This window comes from Canis lupus, chromosome 35, assembly GCF_011100685.1.
Source record: "Canis lupus familiaris isolate Mischka breed German Shepherd chromosome 35, alternate assembly UU_Cfam_GSD_1.0, whole genome shotgun sequence".
In the NCBI taxonomy this organism is placed as follows: Eukaryota; Metazoa; Chordata; class Mammalia; order Carnivora; family Canidae; genus Canis; species Canis lupus.
In genome coordinates, this window is record NC_049256.1 from 27,207,279 (window position 1) to 27,227,695 (window position 20,417).

The 20,417-nt window shown below is 45.4% G+C and overlaps 2 non-coding genes across 2 annotated transcripts; both read left to right on the plus strand.

The window, feature by feature from the left end:
- Positions 1-12,389: 12,389 nt before the first annotated feature.
- On the plus strand, positions 12,390-12,461 carry TRNAA-AGC. The gene has a single exon. It is a non-coding gene; the product is annotated as a tRNA-Ala (tRNA).
- Positions 12,462-19,942: 7,481 nt separating this feature from the next.
- Positions 19,943-20,014, plus strand: TRNAA-UGC. The gene has a single exon. It is a non-coding gene; the product is annotated as a tRNA-Ala (tRNA).
- Positions 20,015-20,417: the final 403 nt, after the last annotated feature.

Genomic DNA, 20,417 nt, shown 5'->3' on the forward strand with positions numbered 1-20,417 from the left:
CGGGGCCCGAAACCGCCGGGAGACCGGTCCAGGAGCGGGGCTGCGCGCTCCGCGGTGCGTCCAGAGCCCCGGGAGCCCTCGCCCGGGACCCGGGACCCGGGAACCTCCCGCCGCTGCGCCCTCCTCGGGGCCGCGCGCTCCGGTGCGCGGCGTCGACAGGTGAACGCAAAGGCGGGGTCGGAGCGGGCGCCTCCCGGGAGGCCGGTCGCCGAGGGGAAGGCAGCGGGCGGCGCACCACGCCTGAGGTCCCGGAGCCTCGCCGGGCCGGCCCCGACTCCCTCCGGCCCCCTCCCCGCCGGACTCCGCCTGGGTAGCTGCCCTGCAGGAGTGATGGAGCCCCCAGGAGCGCCGTTCAAACCGGAAGGGCGCCTTTCTCCATGGTCTTCCCTTCTACTTTGGTCCCTAGTGATGGCTCACATTGTGGCATTTCTGATTCAGGACGCTTTGAAGAATCAGAGCTTTTCTTTTGGAAATCTCGACATTAAAAAACGCTTACCCCTTGGGTTCCGTAAGTGATCTCGAGTGACTCCCTAAACCCAGTGAAACTGTATGTAAAATATTTGCTTATGCACCCTGATCATCCGATCTTCAAAGGAGCCTCTCCAGTTTCCTAGGCACTCTTAACGTGTTGCATTTATCTTTCGTGGTTTTCCCCAGCCAGCTGCTAATGCTCTGCAGTCACCGATTCCATCTTCTATCCCTTTCATTTTCTGTATCCTGTTGTCACAGCCGTTATGAGCACAGGGCGCAGTCATCAGGGAGTAAACATGACCTCTAAGGCCTCTATAGAAGGGCGCTAATTCCTTGATAGCGTTTCACTTTTACTATCTAAAGTGATACACACCTGTAAACAACAAATTTCTATCACAAAAGTGAACATGGCAAAAAAAATGAAAAGCTCCTTTATCCCTTAATTCCATTTCTCAGAAAAAAATCATGCCAAATTTGGTATATATTTCTCACACTTCTTTAAAAATGAATATAGGGCAGCCCGGGTAGCTCAGCGGTTTAGCGCCGCTTTCAGCCCAGGGTGTGATCCTGGAGCCCGGGATCAAGTCCCACATGGGGCTCCGTGCATGGAGCATGCTTCTCCCTCTGCCTGTGTCTCCGCCTCTCTCTGTGTATCTCTATGAATAAATAAATAAAAATCTTAAAAAAAAAAAAAGGAAATGAGTTGAGACTACTGTCCCTTTCTGCTGCACTTTATGCTCAGGTACATGATATACACCTTAGAGTGGCTGTATCTAATTCTGTGCTGATAACATCTATTATTTTTCTTAAACAGAACCCCCTAAATTGTGTAAGCTGCAGACCTCACAAAATCTGGATAGCAAAAGAGGTGGGCTGGAGAGTGCCCCAACTGCCTTGAGTTCTGTTTTGCTCATCCCCTCTTCCAGGACAACACAGCATCAGATTTCGTTGTCAGCTTGGTCCCAGGGAAGCCTGACCCACCTCTGGGCTGGAGCTACTGCAGTTATGGCCAAGGAGATATTTAACCACGACTAAGATAGGTGTGTTCACCTTTTTGGTTGGTTCCATGGTGTAGGGGTTAGCATTCTGGATTTAGAATCCTCAAGTTGAGTTTCACTCAATGCACCTGTTGGGAAGCACCTTTTATATTTTATAGTTAGCATCTGAACACGCAGCACTATTCAACTTCCCAACTTGAATCAAAGAAAGTAAATTCCACTTGCAAAACTTCACCTCCCGACCTTCCTGGAGCAGCCAGCATATTCAGCATCTCCAAGTACACAGGCATCCCCAGAGCTCTCAATCCGCCCCACTCAGAGATACCAAGCCCCATACCTAGGGCACTTCTCATTCTTGCCACCAGCAGCACACGTAAGCCCTTGCTCCTTCCTCCTTATTCCCAAAACCTGCCCCAGATTCCTGGAGGGCAGCCTGGATGGAAGCCGCAGAACGCTCATCGATCCATGCCCCAGGCTAACACAGGCAGCCCAGGGTGGGGTGTCCTCACACCAACAAAAACTGCAGCTTGAACCACCAGAGCTGAAGCTCAGGAACAAAAATATGCTGGCAGAGTGGCACAATACTCTCACTGTGCGGACAGGATAGAGTTGGCCATAGCAATCAAACCCAGGAAGTCCGGACACTCATTTAGATGAGAAATGGGTCATGGGAAGGAATGATTTCCTTGAGGAGGACAGGAACTAAATTAGGAAGAGAGGGGTATAAAAAAAAGGAAAAGGCAGATATCTGTGTTTTGTACAGACAGATTTTTTCTATGTCAGAAGAGGCAACCTTTAAATCCAGTGATCTATTTTCAGATTCCTTTTTACTTCAACATTTTAATATTCTCATAACAGAAAGTCAAGTCCTACTCTCCCCAATTTCAGTAATTCATTAGACTGCAAATATTTATTAGCTCCTATTATGAATTAGCACTGGTTACATAGAAATTATGTAGCAAATTAAGGCTACTAAGTTTATGAAAATAGAATCTTTTGGTTCCCACTGGGGGTGCTTGCTTGTACCTCCATGTACATGGTCTGTGATAATGCTAATTGCAAAGGGAAATAACCTCTTCTGCTTGGGGTGTCATCACAGCAGGTGAGATCCTGCCTTCTTTCCACTTTGTTGATGCTAGTGTGATGAGGTCCCCCCCAAAATATCTTCTCTCTTCTGAAATGGCCTGATGGCTTTCCCCATGTGGGAAGTCTATACCTGCAGTCCTTCCAACTGGCACCACCTCCAGCCTGTGGTTCTCTCTCAACCATGCAGTACTGGCATCCTAACCAAAAGAAACTCAATACCACAAATGGCCCACAGACTTCCAACCACTCTCCCAGAACTTTATGAAGTGACAGTAACAGAAGGAAGAAATACTTCTTAAATATTGAAATAATTAAATGATGTAATCATTATCATCAAGGATTCACTTGTCCTACCTTAAATCCACTAATTCAGACTTTATTCCAACCCTCTAAATGAAGGTAATGAAAAGGCCTGGGTGGAGGAGTGCCTGCACCCAAGTGACCCAGGACTGGGGAGAAGGCCACAGAGCAGCTGCCACAGGGAAATAGAACCAGCCAGACACATGATGGAAGCTGAGGGAGCACGTGGATACCTCTGCTAGCAACTCACATGCTCCATGGCTCTCCTATGCCTTTAGGAAGCTGAGGGAATGTCTATGGGTATTCACAAAGACTCCCTCCTTGACCAAACTAGTGAGGTTCTTCTGAACTAGGTGCCATCCTTGGCCTGACAAGCCCAGTTTAAGAATCCTATGGAGGCCACTTTTGGCAAGAATCCTGCTAAGTCAGTTTAGGTGGGAAACCCCTACCCTTCATATCCAATCAAGTTCCTTCTACTCCACTAAATATTTAATCAAGTTTTTTTGTGTTTTTGTTTTTAGCAATTTCTCATCCAGTGATTCTCTTTCCCTGCCCTTGGCTGTAAATCCCTAGCCGCCCCAGTTGTATTCCAAGTCAAGTTTAATCTCTGTCTTTTACTGCAATAGTCTTAACAAGCCTGTTTAACGCCATCTGGTGCGATTTTTCTCTGATAGTTCCCTCAAAGAACTTACAGACACATCCTGGGAAAATGTGTTTTCCAGAGAAGAGACTTAACTCAGGATTTGAAGATGCAATCAGCTATGTAGAGAAGGACAGAGTGGAGTGAATGAATTAATAGTAGTTAATTGTCTGAGGATATGAAAACAGCTTTTAAAATCTGTACAAAATAGGGGTACCTGGGTGGCTCAGTGGTTGAGTGTCTGCCTTTGGCCCAGGGCATGATCCCGGGATCTTGGGATCGAGTTCCACATTGGGCTCCCTGCACGGAGCCTGCTTTTCCCTCTGCTGTGTCTCTGCCTCCCTCTGTGTCTCTCATGAATAAATAAATAAAATATTTTTTTAAAAAATCTGTACAAAATAGGAGAGATGTAGCTGGGAAGATTGAAGACAGGAGCAGCTTTCCTGGGCTGAACGTTTACAAAAATAAAAAGAATCCTGGGTGGTTAGATGTGACATGTAGATACCTGAGCCAGATACAAGGCTTTAAGGCCAATGGAAGAAACATCTGAATGCTTTATTAAATCACAGATTCAAAAGCGTACTCCTTGGGATCATAATTTAATAGATCAAGAGTGAGGCCCAGAATTCTTCATTCACAATAAGCATTTGAAGCAGCCCAGAGATCATACTTCAAATATTGCTCTCAGGGGATCCCTGGGTGGCGCAGCGGTTTGGCGCCTGCCTTCGACCCAGGGCGCGATCCTGGAGACCCGGCATCGAATCCCACGTCGGGCTCCCGGTGCATGGAGCCTGCTTCTCCCTCTGCCTGTGTCTCTGCCTCTCTCTGTGTGTGTCTATCATGAATAAATAAATAAAAATTTTTAATAATAAAAAAAAACAAATATTGCTCTCAGCTTAAAAAAAATAAAAATTCAGATAAATTAAAAACAATTATATATATTTTTTATAAATGTAGGAGGTATTCTGTTGTAATAAGGGAAATGGAAGTTAAATTGTACTGCAATATCACTTTCACCTGCTAAATGAACAGAGAACTGAAAGTTGACAACATACCATATTGAGGAGAGTGCAGAGAGCAAGGACTTCAGTCATTATTGGCTGGGAGTATAGACTGATAAAATTCCTTTGGTTGGTAATTTGGCCCTGTGTATAAATGCATATATCCTAGGACATAGCAAACTTATTTCTAAAAATGTATGTTGCAACTTTACAGATGAACACATTCAAAATTACATTTTGGGGGCAAGGGGACACTTTAAATTAGCAAATGTGTTGAAAATTGCATTACAGTTAAAATCCGGCTGAAACTATCATGCCAAATACAATATAAACAACTTAGTCTGTGGATGACTTTATTATTTAAATTAGGCAATGTTTTCCTATATCCCTCAACTATTCAGTTGCTTCTTCTGGAGACCTGGAGCCTCCGTTATTGAGTATAAATATCTTACCTGCCCTGAAGGCTCTCGTCTCAGATGATGAAAGTAAAGAGGAGTCAGAGGACCCACTATGATCGCTAGTGGGCCTTGTGATTCTGAGGAAGCAGCGGAGTTCAAGGAAAACCTCTCGACGAAGGTAGGAATAGAATCCACGCGTGCAAAGCACAATGGATTAGCGATCCATCGCCTTCGCCACTCGACTACCTCGTCGGATGTAGATCTCGTGCCGTCGCACCTTCACCCCGCAGCGGGGCGAGCAGTGATCCACGCAGATGTGTTTGCTCGGAACTGGTGTCGACTGGATTCTCGGGACCGCACCCCCAGGTCCCTTCACAGCAGCGCATCCTGGAGGAGCAGGTGCACCCAGCGGCTGAGGCATTGAGTGCATACACCTGCCAGGCGCGAGCGCGAGCGCGAGCGCGAGCGGATTGGCCGGAGCCGCGCTCCCTCGGACGTGCCCGCAGCTCCGGGGAAGGGCTACAAACCCCCGTATCTGTCCCTGAAATACATCAGCCTGCGGGGACGCGCCTGCACCTCCCTCCCGCTCGCTTCCCCGGACCTTGGCGCGCAGCGACCCCAGAGACCTTGGGCACTGACGCCAGCGCCGGGACAAGACCGCGGAGCGCGGGAGCCCGCTGGCGTTTCTGCAAGACCGACTGCGAGGGGCTGGTGCGGTGGGGACATCGGGGCCCCAGGGAGCAGCCGGCCAGGGGCGGGGCGCGGCGGCCACCCGGGCAGGCCACCTCCTCCGCACAGCCCCAGCCCGCCCCCACCTTCGTGTTCCCCAGAGGAGGCCCAGCCTGACCACTCGGGGAAACAGCGTCATCCAGCAGGCGTCGTTCGCTTTTCTCCATTTAGTGCAGGATTTCGGAGAGACATGGGAAGACCGGAGGGTCTTGCTTGCCAAGAAGATTCTTCCTTCCTGGGAAACCTCTCCTGTCGCTAGCTTTGGCATGAGAGACCCTCCTCTCTCTCTGTCCTTTTCCTTTCCTGAATTTCCCAAACCCACCTCCAGCGCACACCCACCCACCAGGGGAAACTCACCTGCAATGCTTGGGTTAAAGGACTAAACATTTATTCAGTCAGTGAGTCAAACTATCTTTTTGAATGAGGTAGGTTATGATTTTTCCCTTAAGTTCGAGTCAGGACTCCCATTTGCTGTTCAAATCACTTATGTTCACTTCTTGTGTGTTCCCTCTTCACAGTTCCAAAGAAACCTAATTTTGTACCAGTGACTTCAAACTATTTCTCAATACAAATTTTGAGTTGGAAATTTCCCTTTTCGATTAACAAAGTTGTTTGTTTGTTTGTGTGTTTACAGTTTCCGTCCAATGCTCCCCAGAAGGCAGGGGTCCCATCTTACCATAATTATATATGGAAACACCTTAGTTATATGCCACCTGATGTGATACTAGAGGAAATACATAGTGAAACTTTTTTAAAAAGATTTTAATTATTTGAGAGAGAGAGAGAACAAGCATGAGCAGGGGGAGAGGCAGGAGGAGAAGGAGAAGCAAACCCCCCGCTGAGTAGGGAGCGGGACACTGAGATCATTACCTGAGCCCAGGACCCTGGGATCATGACCTGAGCCAAAGTCAGACACTCAGCGACTGAGCTACCCAGGCATCCCATACATAGTGAAACTTATAACGTATTCTAGCCTAGAACAACTGAACATGAATCTAGCAAAACTTTGATGTCTAACTACCAGTTTACAAAGATATGGAGAGTAAGGAAACACAGTAAGTGATACCACAAGGATAAAATCAACCAAACTCAGAACATAAGAAATTCTATAAGACAGATCACCCAGTTGCATAAACAAGTAAATGGCATAAAAAATAAATAAAAGAGGCTCCGTTACACGGTGAAAATTTTAAGAAATTATATCAACCAAAAGCAACGAATGGACCTTTTTTGGATTATGAATCAAACAAATCAACTATAAAAAGTCGTTTTTACAAAACTGAGAAAATTGAACTTGATTAGGTATTAGCTAATATTAAGAATTTTAGTTAGGGGCACTTGGGTGGCTCAATTGGTTAAGTGTCAGTCTCTATTTTAGCTCAGGTTGTGATCTCAGGGTGAGGAGGTTGAGCCCCATCTCCAGCTCCATGCTCTGAGTGTGGAGTCTGCTAGGAGTTCTCTTTCTCTCCCCCTGCCCTTCCCCTGCCCTCTCTCTTAAATAAAAAAATAAGTCTTTATTTATAAATGGTAGTAAAAAAAAAAAAGAAGCTCCCATTCTTGGAGATTAGTTTGATGAGTACACAAGTCTAGATTGACAATTATTTTATTTCAATACTTCTAAAATAGATATCTCTTTTCCTGGATCATATCATGGAAATTAAGGTTTTTGTTAACATCCTAATTGTTCCTCCTTTGCAGAAGATCTGTCCATTTTATTTGGGTAATTTCAGACCTTCTCTTTGGAGTAACACTTTCAGCAGAAGGTGTAAAGTTATAGTTGTTCATGTTACCTTGGTTGTGATACATTGTGCTTTCTGAATTTTCTGCGTGAAAATTCTTCTCCAGTTCTGGGAAATTCTCAGATATTATGTTTTTAAAAATTACCTCACCTACATTTTTCTCTTCTTTTATTCCTGGGCTCTAATTATACACACTTCAGAATTTCTTACTTGATCCTACATCTCTACCATCTTTTATAAATCTTCTGAGGCTGTGTAATAAACCACCCTGAAACTCAGGGCGTTTAAACAATACCCACTTAATTTCTCACAATTCTATGGTGTAGCAGTATGGACAGCCCTCAAGTGGGCTGTACCTTCTCTTCTCTCTCTATTCCAGGAAAGTGAGGGCCGATGCTATAAGGTTTCTTGAGACCAAGCTTGGAAGTGGCACAACATCACCTCATATTCCACTGTCAGAGCAGCTTAGATTTGAGGTTTAGAGGAATGTATTAGACTCCACTCCCTGACAGGAGGAGGTGCAAATGACCTGTGGTCATGTTCATCTGTCACAGCTTGCTTCATATGTTCCATGTTCTTAACTATTTTTACTTCAGGGAAAACTTTACAAAGGTGCTTTCTGCAAGCAGGCACAGCATCTAATTTTAAGCCTTAAATCTGGTACTTAACCCTCTTCTTTTTTTTTTTTTTTTTTTTGTCTCTGCTCTTTTCACTCTAAATACTGTGAGCATGTGAGTTCTTCCACTAAACAACAGAGTATTTGGGCATGGTGCTGTCACTCATTTTCATCCTCAGCCTTTCCTAAACACTATCTTGCCATTCCCATAGCTTTTTCTTTCTTACCTTCTCTGATTCCAAATCCCAAAAAAGCAATTTTACCTAAAATAGGTTTTGGAAATTTCTACTTTCATAGTTAACAAAAATCTCCCTTCCCCAAAAAAGGACCTGAATCCTTCATCTCTCTAATAGCAGGGAGCCTCTTATACAGACCATACTTGTGTTTAAAGAACATTTTTCTGTGAAACAATTTCACAAAGGGATCGCTTATTTCCCTGTGATTCCCTTGGTGCCCTCAGAGATCCCAATAAAGTATGAACAACGTAGAGGCCCAGGCACATGGGAAGTTCCTGAGCTAGAACGATAGTACTGATCAAAGGGATATGAATGGATTCCTCCACGTTGAGAAACCCAACTTATTACCAACAACGAAATAATAATAGCCACCAGGTATTAGAGGCACATTCTGTTCCAGGCCCCAGTGAAAGCAAGTTATATGCATTTCTTTTTTTAAACTTCACGACAATCCTGAAATACAAGTATTATCTTTTCTAGCTTACATGTCAAGAAATTGAAATTTAGAGAGATTAAATAATATGTCCAAGCCAGATAGCTAAGAAGTCTCCAAGGCCATTTCAAACGCTGATAGGAAAGACTGCAGGGCTCTGTGAGCAAGTAGGTAATGCTGTTTTCCTTTTCTCCTCAAGCCAATTTTCTCTTTTGCAAAATCCAAATGGTGTTTTGCTCCTGAAGAAATGTCTGTCTAACAGTAATTTTGTTGGATTTTCTCATCCAGAAAGTAGAATTGCCCAGCATGGCCTTTGGAAAGGGTAAAGGGATGTCACTAATTTGCTCCTTAGGCCTGTTTTGTGTTTTCCTAAAATCTTTCTTAAATCACTGAAAACAGTATGGAGGTTCCTCAAAAAGTTAAAAATAGAGCTACCCTAAGACCCAGCAATTACACTACTAGGGATTTATCCAAATGTTACAAGCATAATGATCCTAAGGGCACCTGCACTCCAGTGTTTATAGCAGCAATCTCCACAATAGCCAAACTATGGAAAGAGCCCAGATGTCCATCAACAGATGAATGGATAAAGAAGATGTGGCATATATGCAATAAAATATTACTCAGTTGTCACAAAGAATGAAATCTTGCCATTTGTGATAATGTGGATGGAACTAGAAAGTATTATGCTAAACAAAATAAGTCAGTCCGGGAAAGACACACACCATATAATCTCACTCATATATGGAATTTAAGAAACAAAATAGATAAACATAGGGAACGGTAAGGAAAAATAAAATAAGGTGAAAACAGAGGGAGGCAAATCATGAGAGACACAGAACTCTAGGAAACAAACTGAGGGTTGCTGGAGGGGAGGTGGATGGGGGATAGGGTAACTGGGTGATGGGCATGAAGGAGGGCACGTGATGGAATGAGCACTGGGTGTTATATGCAACTGATGAATCACTGTACTCTACCTCTGAAACTAATTTTTTAAAAAAAGATACATTCTACACAGTGTTGTTTCATTGAGTTAAATATATGGTACTTTCCTTATGGGTCCACATATACATTTGAAAACATTCTTTACTTCATTAAAGAACATGTTAGTTTAAAGATGAAAAGAAAACCTCACTGAGCACAGAATTTAGAATGAATATAGACTGAATAGGAAGAAGTATTTTCTATACAACAGTACTCTGCGCATGGTGTGGAACTACGATCAAGCCAAGTCAACACTGGTCTTAATGGTGGTGTTGGGCATCCCCAGAGCTTGCTGCAAGTGGACAGATGCAAGTCTCCACCGTTGATTTTGAGAGTATTTTAGGAAGAAGTAATCCCAATAAAATGATCCAGACATCACTTCTCATTGCTTTATCTGTGTGAAAGACAGAAGGGAAAGAATAGAAAGAGAAAAAAGAGGAACTCAACTAAATCAGGCATTCAGATTACATATGAATCTCTAGTATTCTGAAAATAACTTCTAAAAAAAATAGTTCCCCAGGTAAAAAATATTCCTGTGGAACCTTGATGGTGCATCTGGATGTACTGTATTAGCTTAGCCAATATAGAGTGTATCTAAGTGCAAGAAACAATGATGAATTTCTCTTTTCTTTTATTTTAGGGTGAATCATGATACCATGTATCTTGGAAGGGAAATCTGTTCTAGAGATGAATCAGGGCAGAAACAGGGAGAGAAACCTCTCAGTGACTGAAATAACAGATCTCCCAGCACATTGTGTTTTGTTTTTGAAAACTTTACATTGAAATATAACTAACATACAGAAAATGTGCACAAATAATCCTTGGTGATTTTTCATAAAGTGAGCCCACCACTCAGATGAGAAACAGAACACTGCTAGCACCCCAGAAGCTTCCTCCTGGGGCTTCCAGCCACTGCCCACAAGAGGGCAACTAACTTGACTTCCTGTACCATCCATTAGTTTCAGCAGTTTTTACATTTCATACAAATAGAATTACACACTATGTTGGTTTCTTTCACTTAACATTATATTTGTGATTTTTTGTTTTGCAAAGGGTACATCACACTGTGGGAGTTGGAAGTGAGGGGAGAATCAGTTAAGAGAAAACAAACGCCCCAGCCTAAATTCTCATCTGGATGATCAGCTGTCTCTTCCATTCCTGTTGGCATCCAATGCTGGGTATTTACCTACTGAATATGAGGGCAGACTCTAGGAGAGTGGGAGGAGAGCTGCTGAGGTCAATGACAAGGGCCAGGGTGAAGGGAGTCCTACCGGTCAAATCTGGGGCTATTTGAGCACCAAAATAATTAACTATTACAATCAATTATAAACTACTGAAAAAATAGGAATCCATACAAATAATAATTTGATAAATTAAGAAATTAACAGGGGAAAGCAGAGACTCTTGCTTGGCAGCAGCCAAAAACTGAGTGGACATGTGATAGGAGGACTGGAGTCGGAAATTCTCATTTTGAAGCCATCATAATCAAGATCAGCCCAGACAGTTGATGTTAAATCTAGGGGTAAATTTTGTTGAGGAGCAGGATATTTGAAGCCTTAAATTGTTGCCCCACAAACCAAGTGATCAAAATGAACCTCCCAATGGGAGGCACAGTCTCCAGATATGATCATTACACAACACCAGCTATGTAGTATTCTGGTGGGAAATGCATGACCTGAATGTATTCATGAGAAAACTACAGTCAGACTCAAAGTGAAAAACGTTCTATTAAAAAAAAAAAAAAAAAAAAAGACATGCTTCAAATGGCATGTTAATGTCATAAAAGACAAAATAATAAAAATAAAAATAAAAATAAAAGAGGTTGTGGAAATGTTCCAGATTAAAGAAAACTAAAAAGAAAGACCAACTAAATGCAATCCCAACCCCAGACTAGGCGCTGCATCAGAGGGGATGTCGAGGCAGCTGGTCAAATCGGCATGCGCACGGTGGATGAAGTGGGCTGCGGTGCCAGTGTTACGCTTCCTGGCCTTCCTAACTAAACCAAGGTTCTGCAGCGAAGCACGTGAGGAGACCTGAACAGGACGCACTGTTGACCCACTCTCCAGAGAGAAGAGCAAGCAAACGTTAAAGCAAGTGGAGCAAGATAAAAACAGTAGCTCAATCTGGGTAAAAGGCATAGGGGCATTTTTGTACTATTTTTATTTTTTCCCAAATAATTTATTTATTTTTTAATTTTTAATAAGTCTGAAATTGTTTCAGAGGCAGAGCAAGAGAGACTGCCCTGGAGGCTCCAGAGAAATCCCAATGCCCAGCATTGGTTGGACAGGCCAGCTCTTTAAAATACAAGAAGCTCCCCCCCAAAACCTTGCAAAGAGACAGTAATCCTTCTCAGTCCCAGGGTCGCCACCGGTCGGCGGTGGGGAAGCAGAGCCCAGTCCACCTTTAGGCTGAGCAGCAGCCCCCCAACCCCCACGAGCCGGCACAGCAGGGACCGCCAGGCACCTGCTGAGGCCTGGGGGGGAGGGGGGGCTTCTCGCTTTTGCAGAAAGCAGGAAATGAAGCACCAGGAGCAAGACCACACACGGTCTCTTTTCAACCTCCTTCCTTTGGAATCTCATTCTGTGGCTTTGGGGGGCTTTTGTTTTGTTTTGTTTTGCTTCTTTTGAAGCTGCTGCGCAGCCTGTTTTGCACAGGAGGTTTGCATTCACATTTTCTCTGCAATTTACTAAATCTTTAAGAGGCGAAGAAATAATGCTTATAAATCACGAAAGGAATCCAAAGGACCCGCCTCACGGCTGGGGGTGTAGCTCAGTGGTAGAGCGCGTGCTTAGCATGTACGAGGTCCCGGGTTCAATCCCCGGCACCTCCATCGGTTTTGAGAGTTATGTGCTTGTGATCAGACACTTCCCTGTTAAAACCGGTCTCTTCTCTCATTCCGTTTTCCACCTGCCTGTATTGCTGTACTAACACCGAATGTCTGCATGAAGAACCGAGCCGCCACTACACGTGTCCTGGATCCTATACAACACAAAATAACAGAGCCTTGGTTTCATTACTGTCTTTTGAATTTTGCAAAGTTCTTGGGGCACAGAACACACTGGAGGTGGAATAGCATTGGATCCCCTCATATCAGGGAGGCCTATCTGCTTTACTCAGTCTACCAATTCAAATGATAATCTCTTCTGGAAACAGCCACAGACATATCCAGAGATAGTGTTTAATTGGACACCTGGGCGCTGATGGCCCAATGAAATTGTCAGAAAAGTTAATCATCACATGTATTGATGTGTTAATTTTTGCTAAGGTATCTTTTGCTTCTAAGGTATCCTAAACATTTAACAATCTTTAGTTTCTTTATAACTAAAGGTTAAAATTAAAATAAATACTTAATTTTGACATATTATAATTTATCACTTTTTCTAACCTTATGGACTGTGCTCCTTGTGTTGTGTGTGCCAACACATGATATGATAATGAAGTGATGGTGATGATGAAAGTGATGGTGGGGCAGCTAATTTACTGTGTATTTAACAGGGAAGAAAGAGTTTTGGGATTGTTGTTATTAAAACTAGGTCGTGTTGGTAATTATTATGAAATAACAGAACCAAAATATCAGCCATAAAATCATCATAATGACTCCTTTGCCTCCTGGAAGGGCAGACAGAGTGGAACAAATATGAAGAGCAAGTTGGTGTATCCAGCCCCCTCTTGAATGAGATGTTTTTTTCCTTCAGAACCAGTTCTTGTGATTGAGGAAGTCCTGTTCTACCCTCCATGAGAATCCATCCTACCTAGGCTTATGCATACTTTATAGTCCATATAATTTAAAAGCAGTTGGCTTCAAAAGGAAGTTGGGAAGAAGGGAAGTTAAAATGAAGGGCTCCCCTACAGCAAAGATTAGGGTGTTACTGCAAGATAAATGACCAAGTTGAGTATGTACCTATGCATTATTTTTCCCTCCCACCATAGCTGGTGGAACTGCATATGAGGTCCTAGCCTTGGAAGCAATGTGGTTTCATGTCAGCATCTGCACTTCTCCTTCAGACTAGATAAAGAAAGGTGGTACTGAGTTATCTTACATCTAAGTTACTTGTAAATGTTCAATGTTTATATGTCACAGAACACAAGAACAGCCATGAGTATGAATGGCCAGTGTGGCATCAGTGCTCAGTTTGTTCGTTATAACATTCCTTAGGTCAGTAGCTATTATGCCAAAGCAAGTGTGGTCTATGGAAAAGAAAATTACGGGAGAGTAATTGAAAATAGATTTCTTTCCTAGAACCAAAAGGGAGAAAACTTTCATCATGTGATATCAGACAGGATCTTGAGTAAATACATATTGAAGACTCATGCAAAAGGGTAAATTAAATACATGGAGGCCCCTGCATCAAACAGAAGCCTACTGAGTATCAGCATGTAGCCTGCTGGGCCAGCTACCACATGGAATGATACATCTATAGTCAGTAAAAAGGCATATGAGTCTGTATTTAACTGTTCTATTTTCAGAATAGCTAAAGAGACAAAGCCCAAAGCCTTATTTTGTTTACAGAATTCAGGTAATGCCTTGACCTTTGACGGGGAAAATGGGAAAAGGAACTGCTGTGGGGTCCAGTGTGGGTCCTCCAAGAGGATGCCTTCACTCCAAGGCCAACCACATCCCCCTGATAGGTACTACTGAATCTCCTGATCACTGGCATCTCTATATAGCTTCTTAGAGATGACTGCGCCAGGAAGAGGAAGGAAGCTGGAAAGTGAAAACAGTGGCATGCCAAGGGGAATGAAATAAGCCATGAATGAACGGACAGATGTGCAGCTAGAAGATTTGCTGTGTCTTATCCCTCGCTGGGGGAGACATAAAGGAGAGATAAGTAGGATGGACCAGGGAACACATCCATGACCATTTTAAGCTTTCCTACCTATTATATCCTCTCAACTCTATGTGTTCTGTCTCCAATCTTTGGTCAAAGAAAAAAAAATTTAACCCAATATGCAGAGCTTTTTGTTTAAGACTGTGTCCTATTCAGCAGGGAGTTGAAAATTTGGCTTACAATAGGTTGTATGTATGACTGTCAACAAACATAGCATTTGGTAAAAGACCAGGATAGAAAGAAAAGGTATTTTAAAGTAAATTGCTCAGACAGTTCCTGATATGAAGCTCACAGTCTAACTATCAAGACAGGATGATCCAAAGTGTAGGCTCATCTTGACCAGAAAGAACTCTCTGTAGTTCTTGATTCACCACCTTCAGTCAACAGATGTCTGCCTGCACATAAACGCCATTCAGAGACTTGCTTTAGAGGAAGATTTTATAATTATTTCTTAATCTGAGATGAGATTTAAAGATGTTCTAAAGTATTTACATGATTCGGATATATTAGCTTTATATTTTTTTAAGTGGAGGAATTTGGCAATATTGTAACATTCCAGTAATTTCCTACACTTAACTTTAAGTGCCCCCAATAGCCTTATTTATTTCATTACTGTAGGGCCCAGGGCAGGCTGTCCCAAAATGGACCTCTATGGCATAGTAATTATTTTTATGGAAGCTACTCCGGAAACAGTAGGTGCAAAGAACTCACATCCTCCTCCATCCCCCTGAAAGCAGGAAATAAGTCTCTCATTTGAAAGGTCCCCTCCCTGTACTGAGAAGTAAAAGACATCCTTATCACCAGAGACAGGAAATTTAAAATTGAGACAGCTGTATAAATAAACCTGGTTAATTTTTTTAAATTAAATTATTTTTTTATTAAATCTACCTCAGACCAAACTCCACTTAAAATCCCTTACTAAATAAAGTTCCTAAGGATCTACTTTTTTTTATTGTCAAGTTCTCACAACTTTATTTTTTTGTCTAAAATCGGTCTCAACTTCATTATTAGGCCTCTGTGCGCAGGCAATAAAACTCCCTTTACTTGCCCTGTTAATGTGTCTCAAATCCATTTAATTCTGAGTCTAGTAAGAACTTTGGCTGGAGGGAAAATCTTTTCTCTCCTTAACTTTAGTAATTGAAGGGTCTGCTAAGGGTTAATTAAAGGATAAGCAAATCAGAATTCCCGGTTCAGGCTCCTGGAAGTGGAGATGCCAGGGACTGAACCTGGGGCCTCACACATGCAAAGCATGCACTCTACCACTGCGCTACATCCCCACGATGCACAAGCGCTTTTTTCACCTCAGTTGTCGACTAATAGTTCTGCCTAAGCGATGGAGCGTGCGTCTACAAGTCCACCGATGTTTCCAATCCTCAGTCACAGAAACACAATCAGTCGATTTAACAAATGCATATTAAGTAACACCAGCGCTAGTTCCCTGCACTTCCCTTTAATGTCCTTCAGCACGCTTTATATATTTGCAGATTTATGCCATTTGATTGCATTTGCTTCATTCTCCAAGTCGGGTGACTTCAGCCGGGCGGAAGCTGTGACTTTTCCTCATCACCCCACCGCCAGCCGCTCACACAGAGCCTGGCGCAGGGCAGCCACTCGGGAAAGAGCAGAGAGAACAAACTCCAGGTGTACTCAGTTCGGGGCAGGTAATACTGTGCAGAAGTGTGCGGGGGGACAGGAGGATTGAGAGATATACAAACAGGTAAGCTCAGGACAGTATGGCACGTGCTCTGGCGAAGATACAGCGGCTGACACGAAGTACACGAACCTTTGATTAAAAAAAAAAAAAAAAAAAATTCGGTGGCTCCAGGAGTCGGAGCAGCGCTCGGCGAGGTGAATACAGGCCAAGGGGCGCGCGCGAGGACCTTTCTGGGCCTCAGCGGGGATGGCGATGCTTAGGTGGAGCGCGCGCCGCCAGGTAAGTACCCCGCCGGCATCTGTTCAGGCTCAGAGCGGGGACTTCCGGGCCGTCGGGTCTAAGAAGTTGCAGGTCTGAAACGCATTGGTTGATTTTACTGAGTTTATGCGCGGCACAGATCCGCGAGGACCATGAGACCCCGGTCGTCGCTGGGTGGGAGCGCTCCAGCTTCTGGGGTCCCTGCGCTCTGGATTCTCCCTGCGGCGGAAGATCCCGCCAGGAAGTCCCGGAGCCAGGCCGCGGTTTCCACTTGCGCCTGGCCATGCCTCAGTTTCCCGCCTTCCCTCCTGGCACGTTGCTGGGCCTTGCCGGGTTTCCCTCCCCCGGTGGTTGGAACAGGCTTTGCTCTGTGACCAGGCCGGCTGTTCCTGGGGCCACTGAGGCACTGGAAATCCCCAGAGCAGCCACACTACCCTACGCGTTCCGAACACGACCCTGGGCACTGCCGAGCGGTAAAGGGTAAGGGGAATAGACATACAGTAGGAAAAGAAGAGGTAAACGCTAAGGTGAGACATTTGGAACCGAGTCAGGAAGACACAAAAATAAATATGAATGTCTAAGACTGAGCAATAAAGCCAATGGTTTTATCTTCCCGCAAGGCGCGAGGCGATTGGTGAGGACAGCCTCTTACCAAACTCCCTCCACGGGAGCTGGGGCAAGTGCACCCGGCAGCGGTGCGCAGACCTCGGAAGACCCTCCCTGACCGCCCGGTGAGGTCGCAGGACGCGCCCGGGTCCCCTCCCTCTCCCGGTTGCCGCCTCCCCTGCCGCGCAGGCTACGGTGCAGACCACTGGGTGGAGGGGAGGCCCACGTGCCTGACCCCGCCGTCAGCCCCGGGACCTGGCCGCAGGACCGCTGGTCACCAAGTGGTCCCTGGAATCCGCGAGAACAGGAGTCACTGTCTGCCGCCAAGGCCTGTGTGCGGTGCAGGAACCGTGCCCGGGTCCAGCGGCTGCTCAGGAAGCAGGCGGCCCCCCCCCCGCCCCCCGCACCTAGCTAACAAGCGGAAGGGTCGAGGAGTCGGGCGTGCGCTTGGCGGGGAGGCGGCCCCCCACGGCCCCCGCGGCCTCCGCTCGATCTCCAGTTCCTCCTCTCGTCCCGTAGTGGACGCAAGCAACACGGCGCGGGAGATGAGAGACTGCGCTCCCCGGGGGTACGGTCACTTTGCTCTGGGCAGCAGGGGGAGCGGCGGACGCCAAATGGGCCTCGAGAGTGTGGTCTTTCGCCCGGTGGAGCCGCCGCCTCCCTCCCCGATTCTCACACCCCCCAGTCCCTGCTTCTCGCCGGACCCTCGGAGCACGTCGCCTGTCAGTCCGCCCGGAGGTATCCTCGGGGTCGCTGGGATCAGGTTTCGGGCACGGTGGGGCTTGGGAAGGGCTGCAAGGGTTGCCCTAGTAATAGGTGCGGGTTGGTGTTTGCGCGCGGGCCCCCTCTCCCCCCCACCGGCCCCGGGAGTGCCCCTCACCCCACCCCCCGCCCGGCCAGGGGAGCGCCCCACTGGAGCCCAGCGGCTCCTTGGATCCCGGGCCCACTGCCCCTTGTGCCTGCTCCCCGTAAGCTGCCCCGAGGGTCCTCGCCTGGTTTATTCTCTTAGGGCGCAGGTGCGTCCCTAGGGTGCCGCCTGCAAGTTAAGGATGCCTCGTGGGGACGGTGACAGCATGCTACTTACCCACTCAGACGGAGGCAGGTACCCGCCAACTGAAATCTGCCGTCTGTGCGTCTGAGGCTGCGAGGGCCGCGATCCCTGACGTTGTCGTCATCTTGGTTTTTCCGGAGGAAATCCGCTCGGCGTCTGTAACGCGCCTCTGAGGAGCGGGTTCGCTTGTACCTGAGCCCTCCGAGGCCCGTAAGGCCCCAGCACGGCTCCCGGTGCACATCTGCAAGTCTGCGTGGCAATGCAGGTTCGCGCGGGAGGAGCCTGGGACACCCACTGCCGCGCTCGCTAGGCCACGGTGCACCTGCGCAGGCGGTGGGGGCGCGGGGCGGCAGGGGCGCAGGCCATCGGGGCGCCGGCGAGGGGAAGCTTGTTTGCCGGGTGGGTGGACAAGCCTTCGGTTGCTCAGCCTACGGCCTACATGGACCCACAGGGCAGGTGTTCATCTTTGCTCCCTTGAGTCCCGTTCGCGATGGGAATCAGGGGCTGCGCTTGTTCCCCACGAACGAGGGAGTTTTTTCTCATAATTTTGGTCATAAAGTTCCTTGGACCTTGCCCTCTGCGCGGGTTGCTACTAGCGATTGGGTGGTTGAGTGAAGGCCCCTCTTCCGTTCCTCATTCCTCGCTCTCTTCGACGTGACTCCGTAATGCGGGAGCTGTCAGGGCGTGATCCTCAGTTCGGTCCAGCTGTGCCCAGCGGCAGGATCTGTATTTGCAGATGTGCTTTATTTCGGCGTTTTGCCATTCTTAATCTGTTTTTACTCATTTCTATCTTCCTCTTCTCTTTGAATGGCTAGTGCCTAGAGTATCTCATGTTCAAGGGCTTTTGAAAATCCAGATATATATCTGCTGCTGTTTGTGCGTTAGTGTACAATACACTGGTCTTAAAAATGAACATTTTAAATATTCATATACAATTTTCACAGTATATTTAAAAACTAAATGCAAAGATTAGATTTTCCTCACACACTGAAATATTTATAAAAATTCAGGCCTAATATGTTAAATTATTTCATATCCGAACGTTGGAAACACCTTAGTTTTGTATTATTGTTAGGAAATGATGTAGTATTGTTACGTTCGGGTACACCAGTGGTTCCTGATTTTAGTGTGTATTCCCATCACCTCCATGTCTTACCAGAACACAAATGGCTGGGTGGCCACACCCAGAGTTTCTGACTCATCTATCTGTGGTGGACCCAAGAATTTGTATTTTTAGCAAATCTCAGGTGATGCTGATGCTGGTGGTCCAAAGGCTGCAAGGCATTCGAGAACCAATGTCTTACACTAAAGCCTGTTTCTAAAGTGTGAAAACCTGGGTTTAGATTTGAATCTTCAGCATCCTTCTTACATGTTTTAATCCACAGGATACAGGTTTACTGATCTGAACCATGAAGTGAGCTTTTCTTCTCCAACCAGGCTGAGATTTACACACACCTTGTGGACAATTCCAAGCAGGAACTTGAGCTTGAATGCACCTTGCAGGATGACTCTATTCCAGTCCTTTACCCAATTGGACTGGCTCCTGCTTACAATTCTGTTTTGTATCACACGTCATAGCATTTCCCAGTGCTTTGTTGTAGCCATCTATGGTTCTATTTTTTCTGATGCCAGCCTTTCCAAAAAGGTTTTGATCTGAATGACTTATATTCATGGTCATTGCTAGGATAAAAGCCAGATATGCTCCTGCTTGTTCTGAGCTGGGCCTGAACAGAGTCAAATGAATCTAAAGACTTTAGTGATATCGATTTACAAACACCTTCTTTTTGACATTCAAGACCTATAAAATTAATATAACTCTCACACACCACAGTATAACAAAATTCCTTTTTGGGGAAAGTTGATGTGTATTTTTAAAGAAAGGTATTTTTATACCATATAGCCCAAATGTCAATGGGGATGTAGCTCAGTGGTAGAGCGCATGCTTTGCATGTATGAGGCCCCGGGTTCAATCCCCGGCATCTCCAGTTTCTTGCTGTCATCTTGAACCAGACATACTTGGTCTTTAGCATTTTTGATATTTCTGAGCAATTCAAACAACTAAATCAGATTTCATTCTAGTTGGAAAGTCAAATATGCTGCTGAAAAAATACACTTTGCTTGCACTGCTAAGAGGACTCAGACTTATGCTCTATTCCTCTTTTGGAGGAGGGTTAAGAGAGATTAGGCAGGGACAATGGACTGGTTTGTTCCCACTCCTGCAATTTTTGTTTTTCAACAATTTTTTGACCCTTGTAACAAGTGCTTCTACCTTACTGAGCCATTAAAAATATTTTATTTCTCATGCTTTCTATTTTAGTAGAGATCATATTTGAAGTCAACTGCTGAATAGAAAATGCACCACTGGATAAATGGGTAAAAGCATAACTA